Source organism: Ailuropoda melanoleuca, chromosome 5 (assembly GCF_002007445.2).
Source record: "Ailuropoda melanoleuca isolate Jingjing chromosome 5, ASM200744v2, whole genome shotgun sequence".
Classification (NCBI taxonomy): Eukaryota; Metazoa; Chordata; class Mammalia; order Carnivora; family Ursidae; genus Ailuropoda; species Ailuropoda melanoleuca.
The window spans coordinates 1,778,044-1,792,217 of NC_048222.1; the positions used below are offsets into that span (position 1 = coordinate 1,778,044).

Below are 14,174 nucleotides of genomic sequence, written 5' to 3' on the forward strand. Positions count from 1 at the left end.
GAAAAATGAAAAACAGAGGGAACAGACCATAAACAAAATAAAAATAATAGATTTATATACAAACATACTCATGATAACGTTAAATGTAACCAGTATAAACACATCAGCTACATACTGGAGACAGTCAGACTATATTAAAAATAAAACATGATCCAAATATGTGCTGACTATAAGAAACTCACCTCAAATATAATGGCTTAGGTAGAGTAAAAGTAAAAGAATGGGGAAAATTAAACCACAAAGGGAAAAAAAAGTGGATTGGACATGTTTGTATCAGACAAAGTAGATTTTAAAGCAAAGAAATTTTCCACATAGAAAGAGAGAAGTTATACAATTATTTGGTGTCTATTCACCAAATAGATGGAACTATCTTAAATGTGCATGCATCTGGCCACAGATCTCCAAAACTCAAACAAAAGTTGATAAACCTAAAAAAAAAAATTAAAGTAAAAATTCCACAATTATAGTTGCAGATGTTAACACGTCTATCTATTGGGGGCGCCTGAGTGGCTCAGTCGGTTAAGCGTCTGCCTTCCTCCTGGGATCCAGCCCCACATTGGGCCCCCGGCTCAGCGGGGAGCTGGTCTCTCCCTCTCCATCTGCCTCTCCCCCACCTCATACGCAATCTTTCAAATAAATAAATTAAATTAAATTAAATCCACTTCTCTCTATTAATTGATAAAATTAGTAGATAACAAATCAGCAAATATATTGAAGAACTAAACACAACCATCCACCAATTGACCTTACAGAGCAAAACTACACCGTAGGTAAGAAACGACCAAAGATTGAGAGAAAAGCAAGATCATATCAAAATTAAAAAATCAAGAATGCCACTGTGCAAGAGAGTGATGTTACTAAATTTAATATTTTAGAATGAGTTATTTATCCGTAAATGCCCGGGCGACAAAGCAGTGAACCTGGGAATGGATCATTTCTTGTCCATATTTATCCTCCCATCTCTTGAGGTCTGGAGTCATCAGATTCCTTCTGAAACACCTGAGCCTAGTACAGTGCCTGGCGAAGAACAGCTCTCCAGCGAACATGTACCAAACGAATGGAAACGAAGTAATAGAGTAAAAGGATTGCACAAAAACAACGTACAGTAATTATCAAGTCACTGAAAGAGGACAATGAGTCAATATTGACTTGGAGGTCTGAGCCCAAAAGGCCATCGCACGGAAGGTTGAAAGTTAGATATTTGTGTATCAATGAATGAGCTACTGCGGAGAACACAGACGTTTTGAGTTGGAAGAGAGAAAGAGCTTTCATTTTGGAATCTAAAAATCTGTTTTCTTGGGTCAGGTTTTGCCACTTAGCAGCTCTGGGACCGTAGGAGCAATACTTAATGTATCTGAACTTCCATTATATCTGGGAAGTGCAGATTTTGATAAATAGTTTTGTTGCCAAAATCCAATTGGACCGTATGAGATAATCTCCATAAATCTCCCAGTATAATCAATGGTACATGACAAAACAAAGCGAACAGTGAGATTTCTATTAAGTTCAGCTTGTATGTTCTGTAGGGAGAATGTCTCCAGTCACGTAGATGTAAATAGAGATATAACAGACTAAGATGGAGAAGTTTAGGCTGTGGAAAAATATGAGGATTATTTATTTGCTCATTCATTCATTGAGTCAGCCAATCAGTGAACTAATATTAACTAAGTACCTCCCATGTTTATTTTCAACAAAGGAGACCAGGGAAGGTGCAAGATCACCTGAGATCTCTGAGGGCAGGATAAAACCACATCATTAGACCCCCAGAGTGGCAAAAGATAGGCATACCTGCCCCCATTCCCGCAGTCCAAGTGGACCTCCCCTTGGGTGAATCCCGGAAAGGCTTGGATTTCACTGATATGGGTGTGAAATCCTTCGGGTGCAGCATTGGCTCGTATGGAGTGATTTTCAAGTAGCATTGATTGTATTCCTTAAATGCTGGAGACTAATAAAGCAGCGGTGCTAGGAAAATAATATTTGATACTTTAAATAGGAAAAGGCTTTTAAGGCTGCCCTCTTAGCGCAGTGGGCAGCGCGTCAGTCTCATAATCTGAAGGTCCTGAGTTCAAGCCTCAGAGAGGGCAAGCTGGGTGCTTTTTCGTTTTGTTTTCTTCTCACAGTTGGCGGGGCCTAAGGTTACTTTGGTTAAATACAGGAACAGAACGTAAAATGGTCAAATATTGCCTGATAAGGAGTTTTGAAGACTGATGCAGTATTTGCAGAGGACGGTTAAATCGGTTTTGTAGTTCGTTGGGCTTCCCAGTAGTTTCAGGAAAACGAAGGTGGAGAAATTTAGATTGTGCCAGAAACTACAAGCAATGCTGTATTTTTGGTCTTCCTCTCTGTCTTATGGAAGATGCAAGGGAAATTTCTCTTCCCTCCTCTTGCTCTGAAGGTCGCCCAACCACAGGTAAGGGGTACAAGAAGTGTAAAATCACTTATTCTTTTAACCATTCAACATATATTTCTTGAGCACAGGTCTTATTAATGGAAGGCTCTGGGTGCGGTCATTAAAGAGTGAAAACACGGCAAACATTCCCTCCTTCCTAGAGCCACAGCCCGGCTGGGAGGTGTAAGGGAAACAGACAAGAAGCAAAAGGGGGAAAATGCATCGTAGAGTAGCGGTAGTGTTTACCGGGGGGTAATCATTAGCCAGTCGAGGGGGTCAGGAGTGTGGAGGTGGCTCCTTCAGCTTTCCGGAAAGAGTCAGGAGAAGACACTTTCTCCTTCCTTCTTGCTTGCTGAGATCCTTGTGCCCAAAGTTTTTCTAACACAGTCACTAGAGTAATTTTTACCTATCAAGGCAACAGGGGGTATGAGAGCTATTTGCATATATGCTGAGTGGGCTTAGTTGGGTAAATAGTGCTACCCGATAAATCCGTACATGCTTCTGCCTGTGGAAAATGGGAAGTGAAGTCTTCTCCCGGTAGATGGGCAGCCCCTGAAACAGGGTCAGGAGCCGATGAGCAGACATTAGCCGCTGCTGCGGTTGCCTTTTCCCTGTGGAAGCGATGCTCATTAGAGGCCTGAGGAATGGATTTGCAGATTGAGGACAGAATCATCCAGGCTTCTCTCCTTGGACAGAGCAGGCTTCCCCTCTAAGTTTTCCCAGAATGTCCAGGTAAGGAAAGAGCCCCACACGGGCTGGAAATGTTTGTTCGCTGGGAAAAGCAGGAAGCCCAGCTGTGGAAGGACATAAGCTGAGCACTTCGCAGGGTCTCAGCGCACACGGGGCCTCGAGCTCAGGATGGCTGGGCAGCGAGTCTGACTGGAATGTCCGTGGTGGAGAGACATTCCACGGTTTGAAAGGCATATGCACCGGACGTGTTCTCTCTTGAGCTCAGGCAGGAAAGGAGGAAAAGAAATGTTAAGGTTTTCTTTCATGATGGAGAAAAGCCTTTTCCCATCACTTCTGACTCCAATCTCGAAATTTCTGACAGATAATTCGAATGAGAAGGGATTCTGACCCCTGGAGCATCAGCATTTTTGTTGTTGTTCTTTCCTGACCATTTTTAAATTTCTTTAAAATTAAATGCTGAGTAAAAGCCAGTTTCAGTGTTCTCTTAAAAATTCTTCCTCCTTCTCCTTCCCCTATCTTATCCTCGTCCCAGGATCCTAGGGTCTCCCTACGCCAATCTTATCTTTGTCTGGAAGTCAGGGAGAGGGATCAAGCCCTACCCAGTGACCTGGGCCACCCCGGGAGGGGATGACGGTACAGTCGAGGCCCAGAGGCGCTGCCCCCCATTCTCCTCCTAGGCGGCCATAGTTCTGAGTCAGGTAACAATCACAACCCTGTTTTCATAGTGAGATACACAACCTTGGGGAGAGCCCTGTCATCTCAACTGGGTGCCCCATGCAGTTGGGACCTTTCATTTGCCTTCTGTCATTCAAGATAGTGAGATTGTTTCAGAGCTAGATCGTTCTCATGGTGACATACTGCAGGTCTCCCTTTCCCCCCACACCCCCTGACAGAGTTCCTAGTTTTTCACTCTGCTTTTGCCGAAGTCACATTTGAGATGATCTGCCCTTAGTCGGGTCCCCTTCCACGGCAGTGAAGTAACCCTATGGTACCAGGTTACACCCATACAATTAGTTAGGGCACATACCTAGAAAGACCGTAAGTCAAGAAGAGGGTTAGAGTGTGGGAATTGGGTCAAATGTTAGAGTGTCTTCTTTGCACTCAGAGCTGGTGGGAAAGGCACCTGTTTTCTCTGGTTATGACCCTTCATGCCTTCTTCATAGTCATCTGTGATCCCCAGAGCTTTTCTCCTGAACTCCAGGAAGTATTGGATCTTTTTTTAAAAAAATGGCAATTCATACTTTTCTTGTTGTTACCTTATTTCACACGCGAGGCAGCTCAGGCTTAGCCTTTGTCACTGGGCTATGGACAAAGGAGGAAAACCTGAGAAGAGCTGTGGAGAGGGTGCGCACTGTCTGCAGGGGCCGTGCTGGGCATTTCCAACTCAAGATTCACAGGTTTTGGCTAGTGGGAAGGTGGACCTCCTACTCCTGTTCTCTGGAGAGAGCCTGGTGAGTAGAAGGCCTCTCCGTGAATTTGTAAGTGAGAATTATGGGGTCACTTAGCCTGGGGATGCAAAGAAGGCTGGTGAGGGTCACCTAGAGGGACAGGATGCAAAAGAGAATTTGTCGGTCCGAGGTCTCTGAGTAGCACAGATCTGGACAGGGTCACACAGACCCAGGTTGTCAGGAAAAAAAAGAAGAAGGAGAAGACGATCGTGAAAGTCGGGAAATTCTTAGAGAAAAGCCATGAAAGACTAGAGGTAAGATCTTTAGGTAGTTCTCCCTTGAGGAGATTCCTTACCCATCTGCCAGGACCCGTTCGTTCTGTCATTCATGTAACAGATACTTGTAAATGAGTGGATTTATTCTTCCATTCATCAGACATGAATTCAAAATCTCTTCTGTATCTGCCCTCTGGTTCAAGACTCCTAAGCACCTTTGACTCCTTCCCCCTCAGATCTCTACACCCAGCGTCTTGACAAATACTGTAAATCCTTCCCACACACCTCTCCAGAGTCTTTCTCTTTCTTCTCATTCGTCTATCCCTTCATCCATTCTATGGTGTTCGTGGAGGATGTGTTCTATGCCAGGCAGCGAACAGGCCCCTGACGACCCAGAGAGACTCCTGCTATTGATAATCTCCAGTTAACAGGATAAACTCCACCCCTTTCATAGCTCTGTAACTTCCTTCCTTTCTCTTCAACTCTACTTTGAAAATTAAATTCCAAATTAAAAACCTTTCCTAAAATGTTACTTCGATTGTGTAAACCACTTGCCTGGAATTTTTCAAAAGTTCTTAAGCCTCTACAATCTTCTCTCCTCCTCTCCGTGTCTATACACACACACACACACACACGCGCGTGCGCACACACGCACACGCACACACTGCTCCAACTGAACAGGTGTATTTCTTAAGACAAGAAATCCTGCATACACCCTATGTTCATTCCTCATCCACACCCCTCTCTGTCCATTTTTTACTTCTTCACTCTGATTTGATTTCTCCTCTTATTTCCTGTAGCTCTGCCTGTTTGGTTTTTTGGGTTTGTTTGGTTTGGGGTATTTGTTTGGTTTTGTTTGTAATTTTTTTCTGCTCTCTCCCGGGGTATGGATATGGAACCGCTCCACACGTGCCTTAGCAAGAATCGGACAGTGATCTCAGATTTCTCTCAGGAGGTGAGTTTCCGTAGTGTAGTGGTTATCACGCTCGCCTAACACGCGAGAGGTCCCCGGTTCGAAACCGGGCGGAAACAGCTGGTTTCTTTTGCCTTTGGAGAGAAATCACCGCCAACTTCTCTCCCAAGCAGCTCCAGCTGAAAGGAAGGAGTCAAACTCCCCCTTTTGTTGTTGTGTTTTCATTTTTGTTTTGTCTTTAAGAAATAGAAAACCATCCTGAGCTAACTGCGCCACCTTAACGTTCTGGGCGAGTCCTCCCCCGGGGATGTGTCCTCTTCTAGTCCTGCGGAGTCTGAATCATGCAGTTGGAGGGGCGCTAGAATTTTCCCACGGCTGCTTCTGCCTCCTCCTCTGGCAGAGGCATAGGTACCCATCGATCACTGGCCGCGGTCATGTGGGAGAAGATACGCCCTGGTTTCATATTAAAGGCTTTGACATCCCCGTATTTGGGGCTGCTCAGAATAGTGGACAAGGAAGTGAAGACGGGAAAGGTAGAAACCTGGCGAGAGGACAGGGGAATTAGCTCAATTGGTAGAGCGCTTGCTTAGCACGTGAGAGGTAGTGGGATCGATGCCCACATTCTCCAGATTTTACTGTTTCCACTCACATCTCCAGCTCACAACCCCGCATCTGCCAGCCTATTGAACCAATTGAGAAAATATTAGACACTTTGAACACAGTCATTTGGACGCTGCTTTTCCATGGGACCCCTGGGCAGGTTCAAGGCAAGCCCTCGTTCGCTCTGCCTGCGCTGGGTAAGCAGATCTATCCATTTGTAATTTGTTTTCTGTTTCTTCAGAGGAGCTACGACCCCAAGGGACATACCCAGCCGCTCTCTTTCTCCATTTCTCCTGCAGCTTGGCCTTCCATGCGGCTCAGCCTTGAGAAGCACTGGCTAGAGCGGGGACGCAAGGGGCCAACTTTCTTGTCAGCAGACTGAGACGGTGAGCCCCAAGGAAGCAGAACATATTGGGGAAGACACACGGAAAGCCAACACGTGAAGTTATTTATAAGTTCTCGAAGGCACTCTGGAGCAGTGAGCAAAAGTCTCTGAGCTTAAACAACACAGCACAGACTTTGAGAACTGCTGTGGTAGACCACTGCCCAAGTCCACACTGGCCGCAGGGCTGCACACACTCCAGAGACTTCCAAATCGCATTGTAAAGGCTTTGAACACGAAATGGACCTTGAAACCACAATTTCGAAGGCTGCTTGGGGCTGGGAACCTGAACACAAGGCAAAGCGCCTATAAAAATAAAACCGGCAGCATTCTCCCTAAGACTTAAGTGAGACACGAAGTCTTAATAACGTATCAATGGCCAGGTTATAGTCCGAAACTAATCGGCAGATGAGGAATCAAGAAAGTCCTAAATCACTGGGAGGAGAGAATCGACAGATACCAATTCTAGGATGACACAGATGTTAGAATCATCTGGCAAACATTTTAAAGCTGTGATGACTAAATGTCCAAGAATTTGGGGCGAGAATTCTTTGAAATGAATGGAATGTTAGAACATCTTAACAAATCATCTGAAGATGTAAATCCATTGAAATTTCAGAGCTGGAAAGTGTATTAACCAAACTTATGAACAAAAATACTGGATTTTCTCAGCAGCAGGAGATGACTGAGGAAAATTCAGTGAATATGAAGATAGAACAATAGTAATGACCCAATCTAAATGACAGAGAGGAAAGTGTCTTTTAAAAGATGGACAGAGTCTCAGGGGACAAATAGGAAAATAACAAAGAAATTCTACTGACATCATTGGAGGCCCAGAAGAGGAGAAAGAGGTTCTTGAAAACAAGAAAATCGAATTCTTACTGGCTGAAAAATTCCCAAGTTTGACAAAAGACATAAATCGGATTCAAGAAGTTCAGCAAACCTCAAGCAGGATATACCTGAATAAATCCACACCCAGACATATCACCATTATGCTCCTGGAAACAATAGGGGAAAAATCCTTGAAATTGTCAAGATAGAAACAAAAGGGAAACTACAATCTGAATGATTATGCATTTCTCATCAGAAGCCATAAGGGCCATAAAGAAATGACATGTCATTTATTAAATGCTGAAAGAAAAGACCCGTTAACCCCAGAAGGCTAAGTAGAGCAAAACTATCCTTCGGTCTTAAAGGTGAAAGAAATACATCCTCATTTGAAGGTAAAACAGAGGAACCCTTGTTAGCAGAAGGACTAGAAAAGAGTTAGCCAGATTGTGAGACAACAAAAATGATACCAGAAGGAAACGCAGAGAAGTGGGACAATCACCATGTCCCGTAGTCCACCCCCTACTGGACCTCAGTGCACTGTGTTCAGATAGCATGATCCCACAGGCCTGGGAGGTCCATTTGAAGCACCAGCCACACTCTCTCCTTCAGGCCTGCACACATTTCTTTTGTTCTTCTATCATCACGCAGACTTTGAAAAGTACTTAGCACTAGGCAGGGAGCATCCTGCCCCCAAGGCCCTTACAATCTCACGGGAACGATGACCGAGCAACAGACATTCACAACTCGGTAAGGTTCTCCTGGATCTCTGGGAGCTGTGGAAGGAACACCCCAACCTCAGAAAACTGGGAGGGGCATCAGGGACAAGATGCCTCCTGGAAAATGGTTTTGGGTCTAACAAGTAACTGGTCAGGCAAAGGGCAGTGAAAGTTTGGGTGATCTGTATGAAATGTCTCCTTAAGGCCAGCCCCCCTGGAGTTGAGTGTGAGAAAAAAAGAGGAAATAGGAGTGAAGAAGGGGGCAGAGGCTGGGGCCTGAGTTGCCCTGAAAGGCGCTTTTGCCCTGCTCAGGCCAAGGACAGACAGCTGTCTGCAAGTAAGCAGGTGTGTAACTAGAAAAAAATCACCTGAGAAGCTAGTCATCCTTGAGGAATCTCTGGATATCTTGGGAAATGTAAGAAGATGAGAAAGCCCATCGTTTCTGTTTTTCACATTGCCCCCGATTTCATTTCCCTTCTGGAATCTCATGTCTTTTAAATTCCCTTCACATCTGATCCTCCCAGGACAATAAATCACAAGCACAAAACCACAGCTGACTCTACACCCTGTTAAGAATAACGGGCATACATTAACCTACTTTCTTAATCTCTTAGGGGTTTTTAGAACACAGCATTTTTTATGAAGTGGGGACAAAAAGCACTGCTGGCCCGTACGGGGATCGAACCCGCGACCTTGGCGTTATTAGCACCACGCTCTAACCAACTGAGCTAACCGGCCAAACGCTGTATGGATTTCCCTCTCCCGAGCTACATATTAAAGATCGATATTATTCCAATTACTTTGAAAGGGAGTTGTCTCTTTGAATTCATCTTGGAGCTTGGAAGAAGTTATGATCGCCAGTTCATTCTAAGCCCGAAATTTGAGTTAAAATACAGTACCACAAGTTCAAATGTCATCTCCTTAGGTGTTTCATGACCTCGGGTTTTCCTGACCATCTCATTTAAAACACAACTTCACCACACTGCATCCTCCCCCGGCCCGTTCCTTGGCCTCCTTTCTCCTTTGCTTCCAGAGCTTATTTCCATCGAGTAACTGGCGGAAGTCGAAATTACCGCCCCTCGCCCTCCACCTGCTCCTCTCCACGCGGCTTCTTGCACAATTCCCACTGGGTTCTCCACCCATTTTCCCTTAAAGGCAGAATTTATCTCTACCCCCATTTTTACCTAGTTCGGGAAAGCACGCCCATATTTCTATTTGCAAAAGTCACTTTGGACAAACACGTCCCACTGCAGTCTTTGTGTCAGCATTTCTTCTTGAAACAGGTTAAGTCCATGGACGCCTTGAGCACAGAAAGACTCCGCCTTTAAGTTCGGGCTCACGGCCTTCAGACCGAGGCAGACCCGCAGGGAGCTCCGCGGATGTCGCGGTGGGACGAGGTGGACCCGTTCTGCTCCCAAGAGAAGGCCTGGAGACCCGCCGCCTGCGTGTTTCCGCCTGGCGGGCCCGGTCTCCCGCACAGGAGCTCACTGGGATTCGGTTTCGGAAGCGTCTGGGGTCTTGGGTAATGATTGGGGCTGGCAGCCCGGGGCGTGGTAGGGCCGTGGGACGCCCAGGCACACCCACGGGACCCAGGACCTCGTGGCACGGTGGCCGTGGAGGATTTACGGAGTAAAGGAAGGAGCTCAGCCCGCTGCCTTGCTCTTAGGACAGGTGCGCGCCTCGGTGCCTGGACCACTCTGCTCGTGTCCTGTCTCTTCCCGTGACTTTCGGGCTTGCCTCTGTCTCTCCAATCCCCTTGTCACAGCCCGGCCTGTCCTGGCGCCTGGGCTTGCAGAGGTCTAGGCACCGCCCCTCGGTGCAAACGCCCTCGCCAAGCTCTCGCGCCCCCGCCCCCCGCCGCCGCCTCCCGCTCCTCCTCCCTCTCCCCCTCCCTCCTCTTCGTCCCCCCTTTCCCCCTCTCTCCTCCTCCTCTCCCTCTTCCTCCTCCCCCTCCTCCTCCCTCTCCCCCCTCTTCCTCCTCCTCCTCCTCCTCCTCCGAGACCCACTGGGGGCCCAGCCCTGGGCAGAGGCGGAAAGAGCACAGGAAAGCAAGCCGCGAGAAAAGGAGTCGAGAAAACGCATATCCTCCTGTGCCTGGCGTCTGGTCTGCCAGCCGACGCCCAGAAAGGGGAAGGAAAAGTCAGAGGGAGGAACAGTCCGGAAACCCGCGCGGTCACGGCGCCGTCGAGCGGAGCCGTCCCGCCGTTGAAGCCGAGGAGCACCAGTTACTTTGTTGCTCAGTCGTAATGCTGCGCGTTGTACACTCGGCACCACCTTGGGGCGTGGAATGAGTATGCTTTCCCGTGTGCCAGGGTCCCACGGCCGTTCCAGAATCTCGAGAGCACCTGGAATGTTGATGCGTTTCCGTATCTTCATCTGTTTGCCTGCGAATTTCTCCCATGAAAGTGCAGGACGCAGAGAAAAGCTCTTCCTCTCCTTGCCTCCGAATTTTGAACTCGGTGACCAAACCCAGTGACCCCCCCCCCCACACACACACGGGTCAAACACCTTGGAACCTGAAAAAAACTGAAACAAATATTTTGAAGTTGTCAGAAAAACAAAAACGAACATGAGGCCGGGTGACCAGGATGTGGAGAAAAGGGAACCCCAGTGAGCCGTTGGTGGGAATGTAAACTGTGTAGCCGCTGGGGCAAACAGAATGGAGGCTCCCCCCAAAAATTAAAATAGAGATACTGTATGATCCAGTAATTCCATGACCCAAAGAAAATGAAAACATTAATTGGAAAGCTATCTGCACCCCTGTGCTCACGGCGGCATCATTTACAACAGCCAAGATGTGGAAGCGGCCCAAGCGGCCGTCACCAGATGCGTGAATACAGATGTGACGCGTATATACACGCGATGGAATATTAGCCATAAAAAAAAATGAGACCTTTACCATTTGTATCAACATGGATGGGCCTAGAGGGTATTATGTTAAGTGAAATAAGTCAGACAGAGAAAGACAAATATATGATTCACTTACATGTGGAATCTAAAAACACAACCACCAACAACAAAAAGCAAAACAAAACAAGAAACAGACTCATAAATGCAGAGAATAAACTAGTGGTTACAGAGGAGTGGGGGTGATGAAACAGATAAAGGGGATTAAGAGGTACAAACTTCGGGTTATAAAATAAATAAGTCATAGAGATTAAAAGTACAGCATAGGGAATGCAGTGAATAACAGTGTGATAATGCTGTGTGGGGACCACACAGGATGAGCACTGAGGACCGTGTATAGAATTGTGGAATCCCTAGGTGCTACACCGGAAGCGAACACAGCGTTGTCTGTTAACTGTACTTCAATAATAATAGCAATAATAGTGCTGAGAAGGAAGGAGGGAAGGAAGGAGGGAAGGAAAGAAGGCAGGCAGGCAGACCTTCAGCCTGGGGCACCCGCTGAAATCCCTGGACAACCATAAGACCCCCACTCTCTCAGATCGGTCGGGGGCCTTGAGAGAGACGCTGTCAGGGACCCCGAGCCCCCCGCGGGCTTTACACGGACTGTTGCAGTTTTCAGCGCGCCGGGAGCAGGGCCTGGGAAGCAGACGGGCAGCGGGGACGGAGGCCTCTCGGCGCCCGAGCGCCCGTGCTGTCACCTGGATTCCCTGTTCTTCCCGCGCGGGCGATCGGCCTGGGAGACCTCCCTAGCCGCCGTCCCCCCCACCCCCGCACCCGACCAAGGGGTGAAGGCTGCGGGGATCGCTGCAGCTCCCCGACTCTGCACGCGCGGGGCCAGGCGCGAGCCCCACAGGACACCCAGCCCCAGGTCAGCCGAGCCCCGCGCGCCTCCCGACACCTCAGTCCCTGTGGTGGGTTAGGGGGTCGTACCCGTGCGGGTCCTGCCACTGACAGAGCAAATTCGGTGTCGGACGGACTCCACCTCTCTTAGCTTGGGTAAAGTTTGAGAAGTCCTGTCACTCCTCGGCTTTCTTGTTGGTAAAAGGAGAACGTTTTCTCTATTCGCAGAGGGTTTTCGTAGCTCAGGGCCCCCGACGGTGCTGCAGCCTGGGCTGGGTGGCCCTCGTGGTGAGGAAAGAGGACAAATAGAGAGTTGAACAAATCGAGACTTCGGGAAAGCCCTAGGACTCACAACCCAGGAGTTTACGCACCGGGCTGGGCGACGCAAGCTCGGCTCGAATAGTCCCCGCGCTGGTTTGTTCAGACCCCTGCTCCGGACAAGACCAAAGGCCAGCCGCGGTCGCTGGGCCACGCTCGCCAGCAGTAAAAAGGATGCACAACGCGCGCAGGCGACAAGGCTGGGCGCGATCTCCAAACACGCGCGAGAGAAGCCAGGGAAATTCAAGAGCAAGAACCAAGGAGAGACGGAGCGTGCGCCGTCGGAAGCCTGGACTCCAGACGTCTGGCCTCCAGAACGAAGACCGCGCGTGTTTGTTTCGAGCCGCCCAGCTTCTGGTACTTTGTCACGGCGGCTCTAGCAAGCGCAGGGGATGAAACGGTCCTATGTCCTCATTGTAGCGGTGGTCACCTGCGTGTATACATTTGTCAAAATTCACTGAAATGTGTGCATTTTGTTGTGTATAAATTATGCTTCAATCATGTGGATATTTTTTAAAAAGTAGGCATCACAATATGGGCCACCGTAAAATAAATCACCATGGATGAGTTCCCCAGCGCAGTCACTTCTTTGAGAAAGCATTGTAGATTTAGTGACCTAGAATTCAGTAGGTAAGCCCCTAACTCAAGAAGGAAATCGATAACAGCAGAATCTCAACTGCCCTAATGGAGACACAATTAAACAACTAATAGAAACGAGATAAAGGACGAATTATTTGAAGGAACAGTAAGTGGAAAGATATCTGGGTTTATTCCCGGGTTTGTGGGGTGGGCCACGGAAGGTGGTAATTGAAGTGCGATGCGCTCAACAGAGCACTGGAGGAACTGTGTTCACGAGGGACCCCGTCCGTGTCATCTAACCCCCAGGGGTCGGTTGCAGCAGAGAAGGAGCTCTCCCGCAGGGGGTTGCCCCCTCCCATCCCCTCCCCTCCCCACGCAGGGGTGCTCGGTGCCTTCTGGGTCCCAGGCTGTCTCTGACAAGCTCCGGGCTCTGCGTTGGTGGAGTGAGGTTTCCTAAGGGTGGAACAACCCGAAAACCCAAGTGGCACTGGAATGAAATTTGCGTCAAGGCGATAGAAATAGGCTAAAGGGCGGGGACGTCAGGGGGAATGAGCTCAGGCGGTAGGGCGCTCGCTCAGCATGCGAGAGGTGCGGGGTCGACGCCCGCATTCTCCAGCTTTTGCAGCCCCCGCCGGGCTCCCCGGGTTCCGGGCTGCACGGGCTTCGTGGGGACGTGCACCAGGCGGACCTCTCTTTAGCTCAGCGTTCCCCCCCCCCCCCCCGCCCCGTGTACTTCCCTGCTGGTTTAAAATGGAGAGGAAAAACAAACAAACAAACCTGGACTGTGACTTACAAAAACGAAAAAGGAACAAATGGGTCAAAATGTCTTTTAGAAGGGAACCTGGGTGGCTCAGTCGGTGAAGCGTCTGCCTTCCGCCCAGATCATGATCTCAGGGTCCTGGGATCGAGCCCCGCGTGGGGCTCCCTGTTCAGCAGAGAGCCTGCTTCTCCCCCTCCCCCTGCTGCCGCTCTGTCTACTTGCGCTCTCTCTATCTCTCTGTCAAATAAATAAATAGCGTCTTTTAAGAAATGTCTTTTAGAAACACAGGTTTTTGGGATCTCAGCTCAAAATTAATAAAAAATGTTGTGTGTCTGGGAAAACCAAACTTTCTCCTTTGGGGTAGCAAGTGTGAGGAACAGCCTGAGAATTGTGTCAGGAGGCGCACGCAGGAGAGTCTGGATTTTATGATGTTTTAATGTTTACTCCTTTTTAATAAAGTCACATATTATATTGTATAAATATTAAATTGTATTAATTATTTTTATCATGATATTGTTCTAGTCTTTTATTCACAGTGACAACGCATGGTCAGGCAGCAGATGTCAATACGTCTTCTATCCGATTC

General features: G+C 48.1%; 4 non-coding genes across 4 annotated transcripts; 3 read left to right on the forward strand and 1 right to left on the reverse strand.

The window, feature by feature from the left end:
- Positions 1-2,011: 2,011 nt before the first annotated feature.
- Positions 2,012-2,084, forward strand: TRNAM-CAU. The gene has a single exon. It is a non-coding gene; the product is annotated as a tRNA-Met (tRNA).
- A 3,617-nt stretch (positions 2,085-5,701) lies between these two features.
- TRNAV-AAC lies at positions 5,702-5,774 on the forward strand. Its single transcript has one exon. It is a non-coding gene; the product is annotated as a tRNA-Val (tRNA).
- Positions 5,775-6,210: 436 nt separating this feature from the next.
- TRNAA-AGC lies at positions 6,211-6,283 on the forward strand. The gene has a single exon. It is a non-coding gene; the product is annotated as a tRNA-Ala (tRNA).
- A 2,565-nt stretch (positions 6,284-8,848) lies between these two features.
- TRNAI-AAU lies at positions 8,849-8,922 on the reverse strand. The gene has a single exon. It is a non-coding gene; the product is annotated as a tRNA-Ile (tRNA).
- Positions 8,923-14,174: the final 5,252 nt, after the last annotated feature.